Source organism: Camelus bactrianus, chromosome 9 (genome assembly GCF_048773025.1).
Source record: "Camelus bactrianus isolate YW-2024 breed Bactrian camel chromosome 9, ASM4877302v1, whole genome shotgun sequence".
Classification (NCBI taxonomy): Eukaryota; Metazoa; Chordata; class Mammalia; order Artiodactyla; family Camelidae; genus Camelus; species Camelus bactrianus.
Window position 1 is genome coordinate 452,571 of NC_133547.1, and position 26,667 is coordinate 479,237.

The 26,667-nt window shown below is 44.6% G+C and overlaps 2 long non-coding RNA genes across 11 annotated transcripts in view; one reads left to right on the plus strand and one right to left on the minus strand.

Annotated features, from left to right (window-relative positions):
* The first annotated feature begins 1,831 nt into the window (after positions 1-1,831).
* LOC123618816 (uncharacterized) lies at positions 1,832-14,642 on the plus strand. The gene is made up of 3 exons (XR_012509324.1): positions 1,832-2,101; positions 10,442-10,654; positions 14,356-14,642. It is a non-coding gene; the product is annotated as an uncharacterized LOC123618816 (long non-coding RNA).
* LOC105074441 (zinc finger protein 211) overlaps positions 10,561-26,667 on the minus strand; it is a 59,076-nt gene continuing 42,969 nt past the window's right edge. For 2 of the 10 annotated variants that reach the window (XR_012509320.1, XR_012509321.1), the window contains exons 3-9: positions 24,762-24,839; positions 21,874-21,957; positions 18,722-18,871; positions 15,524-15,636; positions 14,286-14,444; positions 13,785-13,955; positions 10,561-12,704 (exon numbers count right to left, since the gene is read on the minus strand). This is a non-coding gene — a long non-coding RNA (zinc finger protein 211). The other 8 variants (XR_012509317.1, XR_012509319.1, XR_012509314.1 and 5 more) reach the window with 7 other exon arrangements.

A 26,667-nucleotide genomic window follows, 5' to 3' on the forward strand; every position in this document is an offset into this window, starting at 1 on the left:
TCTGCCTACACAGTATGCAGCATTTAGTGTCTTAATTTCCCTAATAGTCCCACCCTCCCCTCATTTTACTCAGCATTAAACATTCTACTGCATTCCTCTGCCATAACCTTTTTGTCCCCAGGCACCTGCAGGCAGGACTGCAGTTCCTGGCAGCTGTCCCAAGGCTTGGAATCTGCTAGTCCCTGACTGGTCTCCATCCTGACTTTCAAACTGTTGCCGCCCTTACCATCAGCGCTGAGACAGGCAATGCAGAAACCAGAACGTTGGTCAGGCTTCAGACACACCAGAAGATTGCAATCAAGTCCTTCACTTTTCCTTTCTTTCCCAGAGCAGAACTGAGAATTGGGCCACTTCCACCTGCCTGTTTGGTGTCAGGGAGGAGGGCATGGGGCTAGGGCCAGCGAAAATACCCTCAGATTCCTTATCATTTTAATTGTGGATTTTTTTTTTTTGGTTGGGGTGTTTGCTTGGTTTCTGCAGACCCTCAACTGGTTTCTGTAGTACTCACAAAGCTATTTTGATTAGCATGTTGTTGTTTACTCAGTGTTTTTAGAAGGAGCAAGGGCTGTTAGTTTCCCAGTCTGCCATTCACTGAGGTCATTCTGATTTAAGGTTCGACTTTCAAAGTCTTTCTTCTTATTGATATGGTTGGCTTTTTGGAATTCTTGTCATCTATAAAAAACGGTTTTAATTCTTTTGAGATGACTTCTATCTAATTAATTTGTAGGACTTATTTATTACATAAATTTACTATTTATAGACCAGCTCTTAAACAATTATAAATAATTCAAATGTCTTCTCAACTCTGTGGCCGGTTATTTCAATTTTCTTGGTATTTTATTATAATCGACCCTCTCTTTCAATGTAGTTGGCTCTATTTGGATACATACTCCCTGTCATGTTTTTGAGTCTGTTTTGAGAAATCCTTCTTTGTGTACATCTGATCTGCATTCTCTTCAATCAGCTTATAAAAACAATCATTTCTGTCATTCCAAGTAAGCCTTATCTACCTGCAGCTAATATTTGTGTCCAGTTTGAAGAAGTCTAAAGTCGCATTTTAACCATTTGCATACTTCAGTACTCCAGAACATCCTTAAAAGCTTGTATTTCCCACTGCTATCTGGTGCCACTATACCCATAAATCAAGGATAAAATCATACACATATATCTTTGTGTGTGCCCGATATTCTGTTCTGTTACATTTATGACCTAAATTATATGCCCCTATACCAATACCACAGTGTGTTGGGGGTTTTTTTTGCAATTTTTTTCCCTTAGAATTGTCTCAGTTTCTTTCAGAGCCATTATTATTATTTTTGCATATGACTGTGAAAGATAGTTTCTTGAATTCCTAAACATGGTTGAATTTTAATCATTCTGACATTTGAATTGCAGGACGATCATTTTTGAGTGTCCTCTACCAGTCACACCTTTTGTGACTGGATAACTCTGTGGAGCAACAGAGACTTTGGAAGCATCTGAAAGGATACGTTTAGCCTGTGAGAGCATGTTAAACCTCAGAGCGTCTCAACTAAGGTCTCCAAACACCTGCGTGATCCATCAACTGCTGACGGGCTCCCGAGAAATTTGAGCGCGGCCTCTTTAAGAAGGAGCTAAGTCCCTCCTCCGCCCGGGAAACCAGCGGCGCCCTTTCCTGGCGCCCCTGGCGGCGGAGCCACGCCTTCTTTACTGGAGGTCGGCTGGGCGCCTGTGGCTCTAATGGAAATACATTACCCAGAATGCGCCTCGACAGGCCGCTGCGTCACTCAGCCAACCAAAAACCTCATGAAGAGAGCGTTTCCGTCTGAGGCACGAGTGGTAGAGGAGGGACTTCCTGTCGCCGCCTCTTGGCGGCCATTTTAACTGCTGTGGGGCTGTGGCTCCGGAGCGTTGGGCAGGGACTGAGGAGACGGGATTGAGAAGGTCCGAGAAGAGTCGTGGTCCACGCGGCACAGAAGCGGGTCCGAGGCTCGGCGACGCCGCCCGGGGAGCCCCGCGCCGGGTCCGGGATACGGACCCCCGCGCCCGCGTTCCCCTCCTCCCCCGCCGCTCCTGCCCTCAGACCCCGATGGCGGCGGCCGCGCTGAGGGACCCGCCTCAGGTAAACGCGCGTCCTCCGTGCCCGCACCGCCCTCTCCCGCCGGACACTAGAGCCCGAGTGCGGGGCGCCTGCTCGCGTGCCTGCGGCCCGGGCCCCGGGGTCCAGGCCGGGGAGGCGGCCGCGGGTGGGGCCGTGTTTCTGACAGACGGCGTGACGGCGCGGGGACGGGCCCCCAGGCGGGGGGAAGCCTGGTAAAGGGCGAACTGAGCGCTGAGCAGAGTCGTTAAACAGCTACCCCAGGCTTGAGGGCCAGGCGAGGGTACAGGGAGGCCTGAGCCCATCGAACCCCCCCCCCCCAAACGCATCACTTTCCCCACATTCCCACGGCTGCAGAAGCGCGTGTGAACCGACACAGCCAAGTAGAGGGTGTCCATTCGGTCACCGGCCCTGACTCCGAACCACATGTTCTCTGGATTATTGTGTCTTTAGTCTGTTAAGTGTACCCCCCCCCCCCCAGTCCTTGGGTCCCACCTTGAGGGGTGGGAAAGGAGTTGGGGAGGCTCTCAGACATGATGCTGGAGAACCCGGTACTTGTAACTTCGTTAAGACCCTCAGAGACAGTATTGTCTGGCAGGTGGCCAAGGCTCCCAAGAGATGAGTGGACATGAGATGGATGCAGGGTCATAGTAATTGAGGTGCGAACGACGCTCAGGCCGCAGCTGGTGCTCATTTACCACTCCGTACACACCAGGGTTGTGTGAGGACTTTGGTGGGGCTTGTTTTCCATTCAGCGTGGAGGATGAGGTCAGGAGCAGATGTGGTCTTCTGTGAGAGTCACTAGGCCCAGGGAGGCCAACAGGGGCTGGACCTGGAATGAGGGATAGGTGGACAGAGGAAGACTGCGCGTGGCAAGGGGACAGCAAGTGAAGCACAGAAGTGGAAGAGGGCCGCTGCTGTCTCAGCCACACATGATTCTGTGTGACAAAGTCTGAGGCAAGGAGCAGAGCCAGGCAGGGAAACCTGGATAGAAAGTTGTGAGGCTGTGCTGCTAGTGAAAGCCATGGGATGTCTGGGGTAACACTGGGTCGAGTTTGAATGTGTCCAGCATAATCTGGATGTCATCTGCCTTGTTACAGCATAGGCCCATTATGGGCAGCCTTAAGATGGGTGATGAAAATGGGATGGTTTAAGTGGCCGGAGTGCAAGTTACTGAGTGTGAGTTTTTCAAGATCAGAGCAGTTCCTGTTTATCCCTTTGTAGTGGGATTCAGTTCCTACCAATCCTCCCTTGGGAGCCAAGGAACACCTCTCTCTCGATACTACAAAGCTTATGTCCTACAGCCTCTGGTGGTTTACTCTCTTCTGGAGTAAAACCTCCATGTGGCCCTGTGTGGTGTGGTGTGTCCTTGTCTCCCAGGCTGTGAGTATATGTGATTTAATAAATGTGTGTCATCTGTTCAGTGTCAGGTGTCAGGTATTTGGCTGTCTCCATAACCATAGGGCAGGAATTCTACCCTCAACAGTGGGGTGAAGAGATACTAATTAAGTCACGTATGGGGAGACCAGGGACAAGGGGGTGGCAGCCAAGAGCATGTGGCTGTGGAATCCAGAGGTGTGAGCGACGTGCATTGTAAAGACTGATGTGTACTTGGAGAGGGAGTTTACCTGATGGTTCCAGGGTCTAGTTTTGAGACCTTGGCCATACCAGTGTAATAGGAGCAGCTGGATCCACTATGCCAGGCCCATGGCTTGGATTTACAGTTGAGCCTTGAACAACAAGGGTTAGGGTAAAAAACAAAACAAAAACAAAAACAAGGGTTAGGGCACCAACCTTGCACACACTTAAAAAATTCACATAAAAATTTACAGTGAGGCCCTCTGTGTCTGTGGTTCCACATCTGCTGATTCAACCAACCTATACACAGATCATCTAGTACTGTAATATGTATGTATTGAAAAAAATCCAAGTATACGTGGACCCTTGCAGTTCAAATCTGTGTTGCTCAAAGGTCAACTGTCCATTTGTTCACCTGCCTCTTGTTGCTGATGTCTGGATCCAGCGATTAGTAGGCTCATGTAGACACAATGGCATCAGTAGTGCCAAGGCCTGGTTTCTTAAAACGCTGAGTTAGGAAGCTTGGGAGGAGGGTGGGTGTGGGATAGATGTGTAAGGGGAGGGATTGTGACTCAGAAGTGGACTGTTTGTGGTTCATCTGTCACCATCCTGGCAGGGCAGTGTGACCTTTGAGGATGTTGCTGTGTACTCTCTGAAGGAGTGGGGTCTCCTTGATGAGGCTCAGAAACGCCTGCACCATGGCGTGGTGCTGGAGAACCTGGCACTTGTAACCTTGCTGGGTGAGGCCCTCACACCCACCCCTGTGCCCAGAGATAGTCTCTGCCCCTCGCCTTTCCCCAGGGCCAGCTGTGTCCGTCTCACTTGGGCATTGCTTCCTTAGTTTGCTGGGTAGGTGCTGTGGCTGGTAGGACTGCCCTCCTGTCTTTGAGCAGGCCCAACACCTGCCTTCCTGCAGACTCCCGGGTGGGCGCAGGCGCAGGAGCCTTACACTCATCCTAACGAGTCCCACATTACTTGCCCTCTCCCTGGCCAGGTGACTTTCTCTGGATCCAAGGCACCTGTGTGACCCAGGTTTAACTTTCTTTCTCTACCAGACATTTCCTCATGCCTCTCTGCCAGGAATTACCCACACTGACATCATTATTACTTACGTGGGTCGTGGTCTGTTGTTGTAAGACCCTCCTCCGAAGTTCTCTCTGTAACAGTTTTCTTTCCTGTGAGCTCTCATTGTTCTGGGCTAAACCGAGATGCCGTCTGTCCTTTCTTTCCCTTAATACTTATATCACCTAAGTCCCATATAGTTGCTCATTGTGGGGACAGAGTCGAGAGCCCTTGGTGGGACACAGGAAATAAGCTGTCTTAGTTCATGCTGCTCTAACAAACTACCATGGCTGCATGGTTAAGTAAACATTTATTTCTCACTCTTCTGGAGGCTGGGAAGTTGAAGACCAAGGCACTGGACTCACCGAAAGAGCCTCCTCTTTGTTTAGGGAAGGAATAGGTATATGGTTTCTACTCCCCAGGGATGGTCTACGCCTTTGACAGCATTTCAGGACATGGACACCATTCCATGAGGACATACTACACAAAGTCCTCTCCTGGAGTCTCTGGTGAAGAGTTGGGTCTTGCTTCACAGAGTGATTCTATCCATAGCCTCCACCCAGTCCTAGTTCTGAACATGACCCCTCAGCAGAGAAGCCAAGCATAGATTTGAGGGTCCTTTATGGGAAAAATGGTTAATAATCAGGAAGCTGGCTCTCACACAGAAGCAGCTTGTCCAAAGACCTATGACCTCAACCCCCACAAAGCCCATTAGGGACTTCAGGGTTCCCCTTCCTGCCTTAGCACTTCCAGCCTGGAATGTTCTAATGAGTAACAAGCCTCTTTCTCCTTTAGATCTATGGAGCACAGTAATCTTCAGACTATAGGAACTACATCCTGAACACTGTAAATTTTTAAACTTTTGTAACAGCTTTATTGAAGAACGATCAGTTGTCATTCATTATAGTCATGTTCTAAGAGTCGCTGTGAACACTGAATTAGTGAATCTGGATCCCTGGTCACAACATATTTGTCAGCCAATCAATACATAACTTTGTTTTCCATGTTTGTTTAAAGACGTTCATTTACTATTTATTCATTGATTTGTTTAACATTGAAATCTTGGCCGACAGCACTATGAGTCATGCCTGAGCAGTGCTTATAACAAGAATTTTCTAGGCACACCCCTTGTGCTTAGGAACACTAGACAGCATGTAAACACCAGGTCTGGAGGCTGTCTTGGACCACAGAATCACCAAAAAATGCACAAATGGGGCACTCAATAGATCATGGCAAGAACACTTGTTTACGTTGTTGAGAGCCGAAATGAGAAGGCAGAGCGTCACCTTGTCTGTCTCACACACATTTTTGTGTCTCTGCATGTGTTTGTCAGTGAGTATAAAAGTGTAAGTATTGCTTGGAGGGGTTTCCAATTTTGGTAAGTAGGAAAATTTATAGTAGGCGTAAGTAGGCGGAACCCATGAAAAACAAGGTCTGACTAATTGTGTTGCCATAAATTGTGCATATTTAAACATACTCAGGCTGAAATAGGTGCGTTTTTACCACCCTATGGTATCAACCAAGATTTTGTGAGGACTCTGGGGGAGTCTGGGGTGTTCCTTTCACCTGGGTGGATATGGTCAGGGAAACTCAGTAACCTGTGAGTCACCAGACCTGGGTGGGTCGTCAGTGGGACTGGGCTCTGCTTGAGGGTTGGGTGGATGGAGGAAGGCTGTAAGTGCTGAGAGCTCAGTAAGTGTATGACCATGGCTGTGTGAGGTCCACATGTGGTTCTGTGTAGCTAAGTCTGAGGCGAGGAGTCCAATGAGACCTTCACACAGTGTTGGGGCTGCCATTGCTGTTGGGAACCATACCTGTACCACGTCTGTGGTCATACTGGATCTTGTTTGAATTTGTGAAGCATATTCTGGAAGCTGTCTGCCCAGCTGTGTTGTTAAGTTCTAAAATTCTGGCCAGTAGATGTGCTGCCTTGACATCTGGTGAAAAAAGGGTGCCCTCCAGTGCCGGAGTCCAGCTTTCCCTCCATCCTCTCCTTTCACAGGTGATGCCTCCTAGCCTCACAGCCCTTTGTCTCAACAGAGTAGGTGCAGTTCCTGTGTATCCCTTTGGGGTGGGTTTCAGTCCCTACCAACGTGCAGCCAATCACATTCTCCTGGAGGAAGTGGGGCGCCCTGCCCTCCTGATCCCACAGCCCTTGGTTGGTCACTTTCCTGGGGTCCACCCTGCACGTGGCCTTTGTTTGGTGTGTGTCCTCTCCCACTTACTAATACCTGATTAATAAATGGCTGTTGACTGCATCTGGCCAGTGTCAGGTGGTGTCTGGCCACAGACTTGGGGTGGGAATTAAACCCTCACCAGTGGTGGTATGAAGGGGAGACTGAAGTACAAGTAACATGAGAAGGGCAACGAGACACCTGTGTGGGCATGGCTTGTGGCTGTGGGATCTGGAGGCGAGGACCATGCATTCTGTAGTGATGTTTGGTCAGACAGAGAGCATGTCTGGTGGCCTAAGGCGCTGCACTGAGAATTACATGGTGACAGCCATTCCAGGGGAGTTGCCTGTGGATGTGTGGGTCCTACTGGGCTAGTCCCACCGCTCAAATCTCTGCCTGCCTGCCTGCCTCTCGCTGCTGATGGCTTTACCCAGTGATCAGTGGACCCAAGAGGAGAAAGTGGCACCAGTAGTACTGGGGCCTGATTTCTCCTCTGAGTTGAGGAGCTTTGGGGTGGGAAGGAATGGATTGTGGCTCCTTGGGAGTGGGCTGTTTGTGGCTTCATCTGTCACCATCATAGCAGGATGGCGTGACCTTTGAAGATGTAGCTGTGAACTTTTTCTGGAGGAACAGGTTCTCCTTGATGAGGCTCAGATGCCTGTACCGTGCTGTGATGCTGGCGAACTTGGCACTTGCCACCTCCCTGGGTAAGAGCCTCAAACCCGCCCCTGTTCCCTGAGCTGGTCTCTGCCCTTCCCCTTTCCCAGTGGCAGCGCTGTCCTCACATCAGGACCATGGACACCGCTTCCTTCAGTTCCCTGGGGGAGGTGCTGGGGTTGGTACTGTAAGGTCTGAGCACTGCCCTCTATTCTCCCTGAGCAGCCCCGACACCTGCTCCCTGCAGCATCACAGGAAGGTGTCAGACGCAGACCTTTTGCAGTTGTCTTAATGGATCGCACCTTATTTGCCCTCGCCGTGGCTAGGTAACCTTGTCCAGCTTGTGTACTGCAGGGTCTGTTTCCTCTAGCTGACGTTTCCTCATGCCTGCTTGTGTCAGGAGCTGTCATCACTGAAATGGTCACTGTTCACGTGGACCATGGTCTGTTCTTGAGGAACACCTCTGAAATTCTCTATTTTTATTTTATTTTTATTGGGGTATAGTTGATTTACAGTACCATGTTAGTTTCTGGTGTATAGCAAAGTGACTTAGTTATACATATATGAATTCTTTTTCATTATAGGTTATTACGAGATATTGAATATGGTTCCCTGGGCTGTACAGTAGGTCCTTGTTGTTTATGTATAGTAGTCTATCTGGTAATCTCAAACTTCTAATTTATCCCTCCCCACTCACTTTCCCCTTTGGTAACCAGAAGCTTGTTTTCTATGTTTGTGAGTCTGTGTTTTGTAAACAAGTTCATCTGTATTTTTTTTTTTTTTAGATTCCATGTGTGATATAGTATTTGTCTTTCTCTGACTGACTTTACTTGGTATGATAATCTCTAGGTCCATCCATGTTACTGCATGTCTTGGCTGTGGTAAATAGTGCTGCTGTGAACACTGGGGTGCGTGTATCTTTTTGGATTGCAGCTATTGCCTTTTCTGGATATATGCTCAGGAGTAGGATTGCTGCATTCTGTGCTTGCTCTAACTTCAGTTTTTTAAGGCACCTCCATACTGTTGTCCATAGTGGCTGCACCAGTTTTTATTCCCCTCAACAATGTAGGACAGTTCCCTTTACTCCACACCCTCTCCAGCATGTTTTATTTGTAGACTCTTTGATGATGGCCATGCTGACCAGCGTGAAATGATAATGTATTGTAGTTTTGATCTTCATTTCTCTAATAATTAACAATGTTGAGCATCTTTTCATATGCCTATTGGCCATGTATATGTCTTCTTTGGGGAAATGTCTATTCAGGATTTCTGCCCATTTTTTGATTGGGTGATTTGTATGTTTTTATTGAGCTGTATGAGCTGTTTGTATATTTAGGAAATAAACCCCTTGTTGGTCACATCATTTGCAAACATTTTTTTCCCATTCTGTAAGTTGTCTTCGTTTTCTTTATGGTTTCCTTAGCTGTGCAAAAGCTTGTGAGTTTAATTGGGTCCCATTTATTTATTTTTGCTTTTACTTCTTTTGCCTTGGGAGACTGATATAAGAAAATATTGGTATGATTTATCTCAGTGTTTTGCTTATGTTTTCTAGGAGTTTTGTGGTATCACGTCTTACATTTAGGTCTTTATAAATCGTTTTGAGTTCAATTTTGCTGCATCATGTATGCATGTGGAGGTGCTCTAACAACAAATTAGAGCTCCCACATGATGCAGTGTGGTGTGAGGAGGGAGTGTTCTGACCACATTGGTCTACATGAGACTGGCCAGCTGTGCCAGTACCACTTGCTGAAGAGACTAGACTGTCTCTTCTCCATTGTGTGTTCTTGCCTCCTGTGTTGAGGATGGACTGACTGTAGGTCTGTGGGCTCTCTGTTCTGATCCACTGACCCACATGTCTGTCTTTGTGCTGGCAGGTATCTGTCCCTGCAGTTCTAGAGTAAAAGCCTCTCCCCACCACTCACCCCGCAGTGTGCTGGGGAAACACATGGTGGTGTCCTCCACTTGCTGGAGGGAACAGTGAGCACCTGGGCACTCATTGCTTCCTCTTTGATGCATCAGGCCGAGGAGCTGGCCCACTTTTGGCTCAGGACTTTGCTGGTGACTTGAAAAGATGGCTTACTTTTTCAGTAATACTCTTGGTCTCACGTGAGTCCTGTGATGGAATGTTCCATCCTCCAATCGTGAACCTGAGAACAGCCTGCCCCCTATTGCTCTGGTTTGTGATTCTGAAGGAAGGCCTTGCTGCTTACTCATGGGAATTTTATTCCTTGTATGGGGGTGGTTTGAAAATAAGTGGCCTCTGCTAACATAAAGGGATGAACGGTTTTTGTTGGGATCCCAAACTTTATGTGCCTCAGAGGGGACAAAGTGATGGCCTAGTTTGCATTGCTACCCAGAGTCAGTTTGTAGTCTGAGTGCCATGATTTTGTGAAGGGCACACCTATGACAACTTCTTTTGCTTCTTGAGAAACATGAACTTGTACAGTTCACAGGAGAAGTTGCATTGCTCAGTATTAATGAGGTAAATCTGTTCTCCAGGTCCTGCAGAGGGGCCACAGGTCCTGCTGCCCATTAACTCCTTAGAGTAGTATCCCTGGTTGTAAGAGTACAGTAGGAATCATATTTGTGACAAAAACATTAGGTTTAAAGGAATCGGAGGAAGGAGACTCAGCAGACTGGTTGGAATGTCCCTCTATCAAAATGGCATCCACGTGTTTAGTCACTGGCCGTGAAGGATGAGCAGGCGCAGAAATCCTCTGGCCTCCTGGGCCGTGTACCTCGTGTGAGTAAGGGCCACGGCTGTGAAAAAAAGCCCTTGTGGAATACTGGAGCCCATCTGGGCTTTTCCTTTCACATCTTTGCTGTACACAAAGATGAGCAGGATGAGGAGGAGGGGGATGTGTTAACGCAGCCTGCATTTCTCTTAACTCAGGTGGAAACGGCCCCCCGCGGCTCACCAGCGTTGCTACCAGTGAGGCAAGGCACCTCCACCAGGGCATGAGGAGAGAGATGGGGGATCAGCATACTCAACCTGACTTCCAAAGACAGAAGGAATTGCAGATTTTTATTTCGAACCATATTTTAAAGCTTTAAGAAGATATAAATCATGTGAAATAAACTGCACATACTTGAATTTTACAATTTGGTAAGTTTTTTCCTTTAGTTTTTTATACAATTTTTAAGGTTACTTTCTTTACAGTTATGACAAAGGGCGGACTGTATTCCCTGTGTTGTACACTGCAGCTTTGAGCCTGTCTTACACCCAGTAGTTTGTACCCTCACACCCCCAACCCTACACTTCCCACCCCCTCCTCTCCCTAGAGGTAACCACGACTTTGTTCTCTGTATGTGTGAGTCTGCTGCTTTTTTGTTATCTTCAATATTTTGTTGTACTTTTTAGATTCCACATTACAAGTGATATCATACACTATTTGTCTTTCTCTGTCTCACTTGTTTCACTTAGCGTAATGCCCTCCAAGTCCATGCATGTAGCTGCAAATGCCATTACCTCATTCTGTTTTATGTCTGAGCAGTGTTCCATTGTATAAGTACACCAACACTTCTTTATCCAGTCATCTGTCGACGGACGTTTAGGTTGCTTCTACATCATGGGAATTGTAAATGATGCTGATGTGAACGCTGGGGTGCGTGTACCTTTTTGAACTAGTATCTTCATTTCCTTTGGATATATGCACAGGAATGAAATTGCTGGATCATATGGTAAGCCTGTTTTTAGTCTTTTTTCACAAACATCCATTCTGTTTTCCACAGTGGCTGGACCAATATACATTCCCACCAACAGCGTACAAGCGTCCCCTATTCTCCATAGTTTGCGAACATTTGTTATTTGTGCTATTTTGAAGATAGGCATTCTGACAGGTGTGAGGTGATACTGTGTTTTTCACTTTCATTTGCTTGATGACTGATGTTAAGCATCTTTTCATGTGCCTACTGAAAATCAGCATTTCCTCTTTGGAAAATTGTTCAGATCTTCTGCCCATTTTTAAATTGATTTGTTTCTTTGATGTTGAATTGTATGCATTGTTTATATATATTAGACATTAATCCATTATCGGTCATACCATGTCCAAATATTTCCTCTGTTTCGGGACACTGTCTTCTCATTTTGTCAATGGTTTCCTTTCTTCAGAAAAAGCTTTTAAGTTTAATTATGTCGCATTTGTTTATTTTTGCCTTTATTTCCTTCATTTTAGGAGACGGATCCAAAAAAATACTGCTGTGATTTATGTCAAAGTGTGTTTTGCCTGTGTTTTCCTCTAGTTTTATAGTATCTGGTCTTACATTTAGGTTGTACTCCATCTTGTTTACTTTTGTATATGGTGTCTGAGAATGTCCTGATTGCATTCTTTTACATGTAGCTGCCCGGTTTTCCCAGAACCACTTACTGAGAGAGACTGTCTTTTGTTCATCGTATGTTCTTGACCCTGTGTCGTAGAGTAAACTGACCCCAAGTGTGCGGGTTTATTTCTGGGCTCTCTGTTCGGTTCTGTTGATCTGTGTGTCTGTTTTCAGGCTGACATCATACTTTCTGATTACTCTAGCTCTGTAGTATAGTCTGATGTCAGGGAGTGATTCCTCCAGCTCCATTCTTTCTCTAGATTGTTGTGGCTGTTTGGGGTCATTTTTTGTTCCATTTATGTGAAAAATGCCATTGGTAATTTGATAGGGGTTGCACTGAAATCTGTAGATTGCCTTGGGTAGTGTGATCGTTTTAACAATACTGAATCTTGCAGTCCAAGGACACGGTATATCTTTCCACCTGTCTGTGTCATCTTCAGTTTCTGTCATCGGTGTCTTAATAGTTTTCCAAGGACAGGCCTTTTACCTCCTGAGATAGATTGATTGCTCGGTATTTTATTATTTTTGATGTGGTAATTGGGCTCGTCTCCTTAATTTTCCTTTCTGACAGTTCACTGTTACTATACAGAAATGAAACAAATTTCTACATGTTAATTTTGGATCCTGCAGCGGTACCTAATTCATTGATGAGCTCAATGGATTTTTCTGGGGGCGTCTTCAAGATTTTCTACGTATAGTGCCATGTCATCTGCAAACAGTGACAGTTTTACTTCTTCCTTTCCAATTTGGATTATTTTTCTTTCGCTTTTCTGATTGCTGTGGCTAGGACTTCCAAAATTATGTTGACTGCAAGTGGTGAGAAAGAAGTAAAGCATCTGAAAGACAAATATACGATATCACATGTGGAGTAAAAAAAAAATGATACAAATGAACTTACTTACAAAGCAGAAATAGACTCACAGACACAGAAAACAAATTATGGTTACCAAAGGGGAAGGGTCAGGGGCAGAGAAATTAAGAAGCTGGGGATTAACATATACACACTACGATGTGGAAAACAGAGAAACAACAAGGACCTGCTGTATAGCATGGGGAACTATACTCAGTATCTTGTCATAACCTATAATGGGAGAGAATCTGAAAAAGAATATATGTCTCTGAATCCCTTTGCTGTACACCTGAAACTGACACAACAATGGTGGGGACATTAAAACCCCACTCCCAGAGAAAGAAGTAAGGAGACAGACACTGGCCACACAGGACACATCCCACTAGATGGACTTTACTGACTGATGGAGACAGCATTCCATCTGACACCAGCAGAGGACACATGCCTTTCAAGTGCACGTGGAGCATTCTCCAGGACAGGTCACATGCTAAGCCACGAAACAGGCCTCAGTAATAAGAAAACTGAAATCATATTAAGCACCTTCTCTGATCACAATGCTATGTGATTTGAAATCAAATACATGAAAAAAACTACAAAAAATAGAAACACATGGAGGCTAAACAATATGCTATTAAACAACCAATGGGTCACTGAAGAAATCAAAGGAAACCTGAAACAAATACAGAGAGGTAATAGAAAGGAAAATCCGATGACCCCAAACCTAGGGGCCACACCAAAAGCACTTCTAAGAAGGAAGTTGATTTCGATACAAGCTTAGCTCAGGAAACAAGAACTCAAACCACCGAACCTAATGCCTAAGCGAACTACAAAAAGAAGAACCAACAAAACGAAAGTTAGTAGAAGGAAAGAAATCAAAGATTAGAGCAGAAACAAAACAGAGTCTTAAAAAAAAAAAATAGAAAAGATCAATGGAACCAAAGGCTGGGTCTTGGAAAAGACAGTTGATAAACCTTTTAGCCAGACTCTTGAAGAACATATATGAAAGAATCCAAAACAAAATCAGCAGCTGCATCTCTAGGTCTCTTAACATGTAGGGTCCACTTACCTTTTAAAATTCGTATTATCTGTTTTTTTTATAATTTTCTGTCATTTGTTCATCACAATTTGGCACACTCTAGATGTGGCTTTTTGAGTCTCTGATGCTGTTTCACTGTTCACCCTTCCCCCTGTTTCCTGTACATTAGGTGTTGATGTGATGAGTGGTGAGGTTTGATCCCTGCAGACAGATGAGTGATTGTGACTGGGAAGTAAAAACAAAAATTTCTCCCAACCTAGAAACCCTCTTCACAAAGGTAGAGACAAAACCAATCTTATTCTTAAATAAACATTAAACCAAAATAGATGTGCATCAAAGGCAGTCCACTAGGAAGTAGCAAGGAGAGAAAAAAATCTCTCAAATAGCTAAGCAGTACAACCCACTGGACACGCATATTCAAGATAAACAATAACAGGTCTTCAAGAAAGAGGAGCCGACAGCACCGTTTGTCTGAGGTGAGTATCTGTGTCAGCTTACTGGCTTTATCCATAGGAAAAACAAACTTCTCACCTCTCTATCGGAGACAGTTTTCATGTTGGAGCAAGGTGTCCACTACAGTGAGACTCCTGTCCTCCCACAGGAACTGACAAGCAAGCTGTCTCCCTTGATGTCTGCAGTTTGAAAGGATGGCTCCAAGGTTCTTGAGAAAGACATCTTCGAATCCTAAAACTGGAAGGAAAAAAAAAGCCAGCTGAAAAAAGGCTTGTGTAGTATCCAAAGACATGAATTTTAAAGAGATGTGACAGTTAGAAATGTCCTAAAGTAAATGCTCTGAAGGAGAAGGAAATCTCCCCATTTTCAAAAGGGAGAATTAAAATCTCTCAATTTTAAAATGTGTATCTGTCAAATAAAATAGTTTGTATGTGACACACCTAGAAACACAAGGAGTCTAACTGTCTTGCCACCACACCATGACAGCCTGGAAACAAACATTTCAGGCCTTGGATATGAGCTGCACACACACTGGGGACCCTGTGCGGCAGGTCTGTGACACTGACATTTATCAGCCCAGCCTGGGGCACCTCACATACCCCCGGGGATGCAGTGACAAATCTGGGAGGCCATTATCCTGTCACTGTGACAAGTGCAGGATTTATAAGGGGGCCAGACCTCATCTAGCCCATGTAGGGAAAGGCAGTCAAGGTCAGTTCCCTAGGAGAGCGCCAGAACTTTCTTAGGGATTAGCAGTTTCATTCATTGGTTTGCTTTGTACCTAGAGGGGTGGGAAGGAGCAGTCAGGGCTAGAGTCATCGGCTAGAGAGGGTGAGAGGAAGGGCCAGGGAGACAGGGACGGTTGAGGGTCACATCAGACATTCTTGGTCTTTAGCATGTCTTCCAATGTCCACAATAGTGACATAATTCCTAGGTGACAGCTGAGTGCTGGGGCACTGATTGGAGGAGACTCCCTGGGGCAGTATTAGGAGGAAGACCAACAACCCTGGGGTGACTCACGTGTGGCAGCAAGGGCCAGTCATGTGTCCAGGGTGACACCAGGGAAGACACTGCATGCCCGAGAGGGAGGGGAGCATGGAGGCCCTGGGCCAGGGGTGGGGTTCGTTATGTGATGGCTCAGTGTTCAGCAGATGGTCTCACTGGAGTGGAGTCCAGTGGAGTTCAGGGTCTGGATGGCTATTTCTGTCAGGAGAGGATGTGAGGGAAGTAGGTAAGCTGACCCAGAGTAGAGTGTAGGGATAATCTTCCCCAATTCAGATGTCTGGTGGCTGTGTGCCCTTGTGGAAGTCACTCACCCTCTCTGAGCTGCAGATCCCTCCATTGAGAAGTGGAAATAAATAGCTCCTCTGCTGGATACTTCTGGGGTTGTTAAATGATGTAATTCTCAGGAGAGCGCCTCGTTAACTGCCTGTGAAAAGATGGGTGGGGCTGTTATGGGCAGAATTGTGTCCCCCAAATTCATACACTGAAGTACTAAACCCCCAACACCTCAGAATGGGACTGAATATGGAGATAGGGTCTTTAAAGTGGTAAAATGGCATTATCAGGATGGTTGCTATTCCAGTGTGACCAGTGTCCTTATACACAGAGGAAAACAGGACACAGATGCACACACAGGGAAGACCACATGAAGACACAGGAAGGGGACAGCCACTTACAACTGTAGCCTCAAAAGAAGCCACTGTTAGGTTAACCCCTTGATCTCAGGCTTCCACCCCCCGGAATTGTGCAGAGATAACTTTCTGTTTAAAGCACCCGGACTGTGGTGCCCTGGTCTGGCAACCTTAGCAAACTAACTGAGGGACCACCAGCATCCGGGAGGAGGTCTGCAGGGCACCAGTGGGGAGGGTGAGAAGGACCCTAAGAGGAGCCTGAGGGAAGCAGAAGGGACTTTTTGTGGGGAACCAGGCTGGAGGGGAGGAGGACGCAGTGGGCGAGCCTGGTGTGGATTTCTGCATCCCTGCCTCTCCTGGGGTCACAGCAAGATACACACCCTCCAGCCCACACATCCTCAGTCCCCCAGTGCAAAACGGGGCTAAGATGGAGCCGGCTCAGGAGCTCCTGGGGGATGTGTAGGGCGAGGCCGAGAGGGAGGCCGCAGGGCAGCAGCTGTTAGGGTCCTGATACCTGCAGGGTGCTGCAGTGCCCCGGGGAGCCTGCGATGACCTCCGAGGGTTTCGTGGACTGCAGGGCTCCAGTGCCAACAGGGGGCTCTTCCCAGAACAGCTCTGACCCCTACTTGGGGTCCTACTCAGAGGCTGCAGCTAAGTCTTCATCCGGTGGGGAGCTGCCCAGGTCAGCTGTCTCCCCAGGAGGCACCCTGAGACACTTCTGCCGTGGGGTTCGGGTCTCTGCTCTGCCTTTTCCCAGCAGCAGGACTGTCTGCTCGTGCCGGAGCCTCTTGTGTCCCCATCTGTGGGATGGGGGTGCTCACAGAGCCCTTTCTTGGAGGCCCTGGGGAGAGGGTCAGCAGGCGGGCTGTGAGCAGCTCTGGGCACTGTGCCCAGTATAAGTGAGCTGTGCCTCGAGGACTATTTTCCAGGTCCAGGGAGAGGGAAATGGGGCTTCTAACCCTGACCCACAACTTCCACGTGGACAAAGCACTAAGGAGCAGCTGGGGTGGCAGAGCCCGCAGACTCTGGAATGGATGCATGCAGGTTTTCAGCCTGACCAGGGGTGCTGATGGCTGGGTCTGTGTTTGTAGGTGGTACACTGTCAGTCTGGGGCTTGAGGCCTGAAGTGTACACACATCTGCGTGTACCATCACCTAAATCTACCAGGAATAATCTTGTGCTTCTTATACAGACTCATTAGAATCTGAATTCTTGCATCTATCTTTATAAATGGCATAATTTCAGCAAAGATGATTTAGACCTTCAGTGGCCATGCTGGGGAACATTCTGTTTGAAAAAAAAAAAAAAAGTACTTTAAGAGGTACTTTAAGTTCTGATAAGCTCAATGGGCAGTTTTTTGTTTTTTGCTATGCAGAGGTCTCTGAAGAAAATTTGGAATTAAAAATTATTTCACTAAAAGATTCTTTGACCAAAAAACTATGAGAACTCATCAATGAATTCAGTAAAGTTGCAGGATACAAAATTAATATACCAAGACATGTTGCATTTCTGTACACTCACAACAAAATTATCACAAAGAGAAATTAAGACAGTAGTCCCATTTGCAGTTGCATCAGAAAGAATAAAATACGTAGGAATAAATCTAACCAAGGAGGTAAAAGACCTATATTTGGAAAACTACAGGACATTGGTGAAAGAAACTGAAGATGACACAGACAGATGGGAAGATACACTATGTTCATAGACTGAAAGAATTAATACTACTAAAGCGATCACACTCTCCAAGGCAGTCTACAGATTCAATGCAATCCCTATCAAGATACTAATGACATTTTTCACAGAACTAGAGCAAATAATTATAAAATTTGCACGGAAATACAAAAGACTCCAAATGGCCAAAACAATCCTGAGAAATAAGAACAAACCTGGAGTTATCACATGCCCTGATTTTAAACTATACTGCAAAGCTACAGGAATCAAAATAGCACAGTACTGGCACAAAAACAAACACCTAGGTCAATGGAACAAACAGAGATCCCAGAAATTACCTCACAAGTATGTGGTCAATTAATCTACAACAAAGGAGAAAAGAAGAAACAATGCACAAAAGACAATCTCAAAAATAAATGGTGTTGGGAAAAATGGACAGCTATATGCAAAAGAATCAAACTGTAAGTTTCTCATACCACTTACAAAAAATAAACTCAAAATAGTTTAAAGAATTAAATTTAAGACCTGAAACCGTAAGACTCCTAGAAGAAAACATAGGCGGTATGCTCTCTGACATCAGTCTTAACATTTTTTTGGATACGTCTTCAAGGGAAACAAAAACAAAAATGAAGCAATGGGACTGCATCAAACTAAAAAGCTTTTGCACAGTGGAGAACACTACCAACAAAATGAAAAGGCAGCCTACTGAATGAGAGAAGATATTGTAAATGATACATCTGATAAGGGGTTAACCTGATGAAAAAATGGGCAGAGGGCCTGTCAAAAACAACAAATAACAAGTGTTGGTGAGAATATGGAGAAAAGGGAACTCTTGTGCACTGTGGTGGGAATGTAAATTGGTGCAGCCATTATGGAAAATATTATGGAGATCCCTCAAAAAATTAAAAATAGAAATAACATAAGATCCAGTAATTCCACTTCTGGGTATTTTTTTGGGAAAAAAAAAAACTAATTTGGAAAGAGAGCGAACTTCCCATATTCCAAGGGTAATGGCTCATCAAAACAAAACAGCAAATGAAATGTTGAGAACAGAAGCCGCTAACCCAAACAAAATGAGAAACGAAATGCTAGAGGCCCCTCAAACAAAATGGGAAGCAAAATCCCAGAGGACAGAAGCCAGCAACAGAGGACACCCAAATAAACTAGAACTTCTACGAAGGTAGGTGGCTTAGGTACAGGAGGACTCACCAGCACGACCTGGGATCACCAAGGAGATGGTAAAGCACAGTGGTCTCTCGTAGGCACCTTACTCGAATCCATGGAGGTGTTAAAGTTTGCAGATCATGCTGTATCCCACTTCTGACAGATGTAACGCCAACCAAAAAATAAGGCAGGAGGCTGTAAGTAAAAAGAGAGTTTATCCAGGGTCTTAGGACTGCAATTCAGGAGGCATAAATTCAGGTAACCCCACGAGTGTTCCAGGGAAAGAGAGTCAGGGGTTTACAAAGACAAGAAGCCATGAAGTTGTTGAAGTTGCCTGGCAAGAATTGTGATCGACTGATGCAACAAATACTTAGGAAGTATTTGTCCTTAAGGAATCAGGAGTTATTTTAGGGTAGCGGTCCAATAAGTAGATAGTCTGTCACAAGTTATTTTAGGGTAAGGGTCTGATATGTATCTTGAGTTTCTTGCAGAAATTCTAGATGACTTCATTGGGACAATAGGTGTTCAAAAGATCAGATTCCATCCAGGCTGAGAGGTACATTAAGCCACACTTCCTTAGTAGCTTCCTGGCTCAAATTTAGAGTGTTCTTAGGAACATCGACTTCATTTTGATTTTCCTTTCACAAAAATCATGCCCATTGCCCGAAAAATTTAGGAAGAACTATGCGTCACAAATGGAGCAATCAAATTCTCCTGACTGTGTGTGTGTGTGTGTGTGTGCGTTTTCAGGGCTTATTTCTTACTTTTCGGCTAGACCTACTTTGATGGTTTTAAAATAAGAATGAGATGGAAGTTTCAGAAACTAAGAGACCTACCAAAGGATTATTCTGCTGCCTCTTTGCTCTGCCCAAACCATATTTAAAATTATTCATAGATTATCCCTGATTTCAGTTCTGGGCAGCCATGCAAGTATGCTACTCAGTTCTCCCTTCACGATGGATTTTGTTCTCAAAGTGCAGCTGGCCAACAGCCCCTCATTGTGCTGCCTTGGGAGCCACCACACATCCCAGAAGCCACACTCTCGGCAGGCGGCTCTCAGCCAGTGACTAAGCATGGAACAGGTAATAGCGCTAGGCAACTAGTTACTGTTTATCTTCAAAACATGTAATGGGTTGTATCTGCTTTGCAACATAGAGCGGAGTTTTTTTCAGGTTTTGTAATGTCTTAGCATGTGCCCTGTGATACATACCAAATTCTGGTTTAATGCTTACTCAGTTAAAATAAAAAGTGTTTTCTGTCACTACTACCTTTGAGGAGAGGATTTCTGAGTCCAGAGATTTTATTTTTATTTACCAGTCACCATCACACACTGGTCTGCTGGGACCAAACTTAAATCACCCATCTCATCAATATCTGGTGTACAGGGTTATGGGGGAAGGGTCATCAGTTAAACAGTATCAGAGATCCTCAATAAGCCACATCTAGAATCTGCCAAATTCTGATGAACAAATAAGAATACAAATGATGAGACTTGAATATTGAGAGACTTAATGAGGCACAGCTACTGAAAACCATAAGAATACATTTTGAATCTTGACTGCGATTAATCTGCCTTAAAGAAACATGCTTTTGAGACAATTACAATAACTGAGCATTCACAACACATTTCCATCTTTAAATGTTTTAAGTGATAGTCATTGGGGTTATGAAGGAACACTCAATTTCTAAAAATGCATTCTGAGGCAGTTATGCTTAAATGTTATGTCTGGGATTAAAAGCAAAGTAACCCACTAGTGTACATGAAGGTGGATGAAACAAGAATGGCCATGAAATGCCAGTAATGATGGTAGATTAGGAAAGGGTTCGTCCAGGTTCTTAACATAGTCTTTTCCATTTCTGTGGCTACTGGAAATAGCCATAAGAGATAAGTCACTGTATCAGTAATTCTATGTTGTGAAGGATGAGTCAAAATGAGTAGTAGTAAAGTTTTGGTTTCAGATGGAAGCATTTGTCAAACCATTAAAATGTACATTTGAAATATGTGCAGTTCACTTTATGCAATTTTACGACAACTGAACTGTTTAAAAATATGTAAAAACTTCTGACTTCCTAATCATTTCACTATTTTTTTCCTGTGTTCTCAGTGGCACATTTTCCCACCATCATTAAGGTGGAATATATATTAGCGTGCTACTAGCAACTTTCAAACTCTGTGTTCAGTGATGTCACATTGGAAGTTTTGAATTGACCACAGTGGGAATACTTACACTGGGAAAATTGCGAACAGTACAAATCTTGGCTTGATGATTTTATTGTTTAATAAAATCTACACTTATGAAAGTGATGGAGAATATGTCAGTAATACAGATTAAACTTAAAAGTATATTCTGTATGTAGCCACTGCGTGCAGCAGAATTTAGGAAACAGCATTTCAGTATTCAGTAATAATTATTTCTCACAGCAGGAGTCACATCTCTAAAGAATGGAATTTCAAATAAGTCTTCATTGTTTCATTATCTTATTTGTTAATAAAGAGAGAAACAGTCAATTCATTTTAAAAAATGGACAAAAAGCAGGGGAGGGTATCGCTCAGTGGTAGAGTGGACACCTAGCATGCATGAGGTCCTAGGTTCAATCCCCAGTACCTCCATTAACAAACAAGCAAATTACCCTGCCTCCTAAGTGGACAAGAATTATAAAAAGACATTTTACTAAAGAGAACATACAAGTGGGAAATGAAAAAATGCTCCACATCAAAAAACATCTAAGAAATACAACTAAAACCACAGTGAGATACTGCTACGTATTTATTTAAAAGGTCAAAAGTATAAGAAGACTGAACATATTGGCAAGGATAAGGAAGATCTGGAAGTCCCAAACTGTTCTGGTAGGAATACCAAAGAACACAAACATTTCAGATCATAGTATGGAGTTCTATAAAAAGTTACACATTCACTAACCCTGTGTCCCAAGCACTGAACCCCAAAGTATTAAAACAGAAAGAGTGAGACGTAACCACATGAAGAAGTGGATTCACATGCCCACAGCAGTTTTACTTAAAACTGTCAGAAACTGGAAACAACTCAAATATGCATAAACAGACAAAGGAATAAACCCACAGAACATCGTACTTCTCATCAATATAAAAAGAGTGAATTAATATAAGCATCACTGACAAATCTCAAAATAAATGTTACATGGGGCCATCTGGGGGGAAAAGAGTAAACACTTCCTACCTGATTCAACAGGAATACTGGCTGGGTCACAGAGTCCATTATTCGATGAAGCGATATCCCTCCTCCGTATCCTCGTTCTTCTGCCTGCACAGAAATGGCCTTGAGGACGATGGCCCAGAGAGGCTATGGAAATCCACAGAACCTTCAGATTATTTTCTCTCATAACACCCTCTGCTCTACAAGATTCCCAGCTCAGAAGTCTGAGAATTTCTGCACCTGCTCATCCTTCACAGCCACAGTGACTGAACATTGTGAATGCCTCTTTAAGAGACACATTCCAAACAGCTTTTAAGTGTCCTCCTCCCACTATTAATCCAGTGTTTCTGTAACAATTATTTCCCCTATAATCTTACAACCAGTGATGCTGCCCTACAGAATTCTGCACATCAGGGCAACTGGCTCCACTGCAGAACCTGGGAGAAGATTCTCATCAGTGCTGAGCACCAGGTAATGTCTCCTGTGAACAAGACAATTGGATGTTGCTCTCAGAAGCACCGAAGGTTGTTACAACAACTGCTCCTTCCTCCTGTTGACTCCTGAACCTAGAAAAAATCGTGGCATTCAGGCTACAAATGAAGGACCATAAAGTTCTGTAGTCTTTATTTGGAGGCCTTGGGCAACAACTCAAACAAGGCCAAAATGGAGAGAGATGTATTCTGCCATCACACTGTGCCCTTGAAGCACACAGTTTGGAACTCCCAACAGAAGTTGTTCACTCCTTTATGGTGGCAGAACCCAACCATTTTCAAATCGCCTCCCACAGTGAATGGAACCTCAAAATTAAAGGCGGCTTAAACAATAAGGCTTTTATTATTGCATAAACCAGAGCAATGGGAGGCAGGCTGTTCCTGGGCTTGAGCTGAGGGCTAGATAATTCCATCACAGGAGTCACGGTGACAGGAACAATATCCCTGAATAAAGGTAGTCCATTTTTGCAGGCCACAAGCAGAGTCCTCTGGGCCAAAAATGGGTCAGGTCAGTGACTTAACTCATCAAAGCAACAGGAAAGGAGTAAGCGCTCTGGCTTCTCGCGAACCCCTCCTGAGAATGGGAAAACACCAGTGTTTCCCTGAACACACTGGGGCGGGTGAATGCTCTACACTGTGAGCACCAGCTAGGCAGCAGAGGTGAAATGGCTTGAGCCACAGAAACTGTCAGTGACAGAAATCTGGCAAAGGGCCTGGGCAGATTTAAAAGTACAATGTAGCTCCCAGATACCTGGGATGTTTGCAGATACTTGGATTTAAGAGGTTCAATTCAGACAGCACCATCACGAGGGATCCCAAGTGTCGATACACTGAAAAAGGAAACTGTACATCCCTGCACACGTAAGGTGTTTTTTCCCTTGTGAAATGTGTGGTATCCAAAGAGTGAAGACCTTGGGCTAATACCCTTACGACATTCACTGCATTCATAAGGCCTTGATCCAGTGTAAACAGTGATTTAGGACACTGGAGCTGTAGGTAGAGAATTGAGCATATTCCCCAGATTTTAAGGCCTTTTTCCAGTGTGAATTCTTCGATGTGTGATGAGGTTAGAGCTTTGGCTAAAGGATCTCCCACATTCACTGCACTTATAAGGCCTCTCTCCAGTGTGAACCCTCCGATGAGCAGTGAGGTTGGAGATATATCTAAATGACTTCCCACATTCACTGCACTGGTAAGGCCTTTCTCCAGTGTGAACTCTCCGATGTTGAAGCAGCACAACATTTTGGCGAAATGATTTTCCACATTCGCTACATTCATAAGGCCTTTTCCCAGTGTGAACCCTCTGATGTTGAAGGAGTGAAGAGCTTTTCTTAAAGGACTTCCCACACTCACTGCACTCATAAGGCTTTTCTCCAGTGTGAACTCTCCGATGTGTAATGAAGTTAGAGATGTATCTAAAGGACTTCCCACACTCACTGCACTCATAAGGCTTTTCTCCAGTATGAACTCTCTGATGCTGAAGGAGTGCAGAGCTTTGACGGAAAGATTTCCTACATTCACTGCACTCATAGGGACTTTCTCCAGTGTGAACCCTCTGATGTTGAAGGAGCACAGAGTTTTGGGAAAATGATTTCCCACATTGGCTACATTCATAAGGCCTTTTCCCAGTATGAACACTCCGATGGTGACTGAGGCTGTGGCTTCTGCTAAAAGATTTCCCACATTCTTTACATTCACAAGACCTTCTTCCAGTGTGAACTCTCCCATGTTGAATGAGATGTGATCTTTGGATAAAGGCTTTTCCACATTCACTGCACTTGTAAGGTCTTTCTCCAGTGTGAACTCTCCGATGTTGAATGAGATTTGAGCTTTGGCTGAAAGATTTCCCACATTCACTGCACTCATAAGGCCTTTCTCCAGTGTGAATACTCCAATGTCGAATGAGGTGGGAGCTTTTGCTAAATGATTTCCCACATTCACTGCACATGTAACATCTTCCCCTCATGACGACTCTCTGGTGCTGAACAAGTGTGTGTTTGCAGCTCAAAGTCTTTGTGCAGTCTCCCTGGTTATGACAAATTTTTTTCCCTGAAAATGCAGCCTCACACTCAGCTCCACTATTTGACTTCTCCCAGGTGTTTGTGGCCTGTTGGTGAAGAAATTCTGAGTCGCCCAGGAAGTCCTTCTCAACTGCCCCAGAGGTAAAGGGCTTCCTTGATATGTAGAATTTGCAGTTGTTCACAAACAAGTATCTCCTCACATGATTTCTCAAAGGTTCCTCTCCAGTGTGGTGCTTGTGGTGCTGATGGAAGTTTGCTCTGAAACAGAATGGTTTCTCACATGGCCCCAATGTGTGTAGTTTCTGCCCACAATGTGTTCCCTGGTACTTAGCCAGGTGAAAAATGTCACTGAAGACTGGGCTGCACACCTCATAGGGGTTGGCCTTCTGGGGAAACAGACCTGCCTTGACAGTGCTGATCTGTGACCCTCCTTGAATTTTCTGCTCAGAAACTGCCTCATCTGCTCCATGCCAACAACCTGAAAGCAGAAAAATGCTGGTGAAGTGCATGTTGACTCGTGTGAGGAGAAAGCCCCATTACATATGTGTGTCTCACAAACCCAAGAATGAGTCCTCGGGACTGTCTACAAGACAAGTTGGTTAGGTTCAAGTTGAGGATGGGGATGCTTTGCAGTACTGGCCCTTTAAAGATCACAGAAAGGGGAGGCCTAACAAAGTGAAAGACACAACCACAGGAAGCAACAAAGAGAAGAGGCAGGGTCCACAGCTCATTCTGCTGCAAACAACATTCAGCAGGACCCTGTCTGATGGTGACACATGAGTGCTCTGCAGTAGGCTGAATCCAGGCCCAGGAAAATCCAACTGCAACAGAGCAGCTGGTATTCAAAAATTAAGAATGTGAAAAAAAACAAAAACAAAAACAAAAATTAAGAATGTGCACACCCCATGACACAAAAGGTACAAGCCAATGCTGGGCAACCCTCCAGACAGACCAGTGTTACAAAGCACTGAGACATGTATTCCAGGGAGGTAAGACTTATCTTTGAGCTGCTAGTAAGAAGTGACATGTAACAGAGCTGAGAAGGTGGCTAACTGAAGAATGCAGAAGGACAGGCAGAAATGAGGTGTGGATACCACTGTGACTGGCACCAAAAGGCTAGTCAAAAAGGAAAGATTTCTGCTATGATTTGTATACAGACCTGACATCATGCCCTCCCTCAGGAGCCACTTCTCAGGGCCAGGCCATGTTTGAATTCCTCCTGCTGTAGTTGGATTTCTTTCCTCTCCACCCGACCCCACTGATGAGCAACTAAAAAGAACCTGAATGATTTAAGTACTAAGGTAAAAAGAGGACAAGTGAACATTCAGGACTAGCCAAAAATAACTCAGCACGTGATAGATCACAAGAAAGAAAACTAAATATTACAAAACAAAACAAAACAAAAAAGAAAAGAAACAAACAAAAAAAAACCCAGAGGAGTGTCTTTCAAGAATACTTCACGGTCCACATAAGAGTGACCAGGTCATACTATAAAACCCCTAGAGGAACACACAGAACACTGTGGCATAAATTGCAGCACTACTTTTTTGGATCTGTCTCCTAAAGGAAATAAAAGCAAAAATAAACATATGGGACCTATTTAAACCTAAAAGCTTTTGCACAGCAAAGGAAACCATCGACAAAAAAGATAACCTACTGAATGGGAGAAAATATTTGCAAATGATATGACTGATGAGGCATTAATATCCAACATATATAAGCAGCTCAGACAACTTAACATCATATAACCAAACAACTCAATTTAAAAATGGGTAAAAGAACTGAACATACATTTTTCCAAAGAGGAAATGCAGACGGACAACAAGCACATGAAAAGATGCTCAGCATCGCTAATCATCAGGGAAACTCAAATCAAAACCAGAATTAGGTATCACCTCAAAGCTGTCAGAATTGCTGTCATCAAAAAGAACACAAATAGCAAATGATGGCAAGCATGTGGACAAAAGAACCTCATGCATTGTTGGTGGGAATGTAATTTGGTGCAGCCACTGTAGAAAACAGTATGGAGGTTTCTCACAAACCAAAAAACAGAGCTCCCACCCCTGGGTATATATCCGATAAAAGCAAAAACACTAATTTGAAAAAATACATGCATCCCAATGTTTATAGGTGCATTATTTACAACTGGCAAGATGTGGAACCAACCCAAGTGTCCATCAACAGATGAGTGGATAAAGAAGTGGGGGGTGTGTGTGTGTGTGTGTATACATTACTTATATTATATTATTATATAATACTACTCAGTCATGAAGAATGAAATTTTGCCATTTGCAGCAATGTGGATG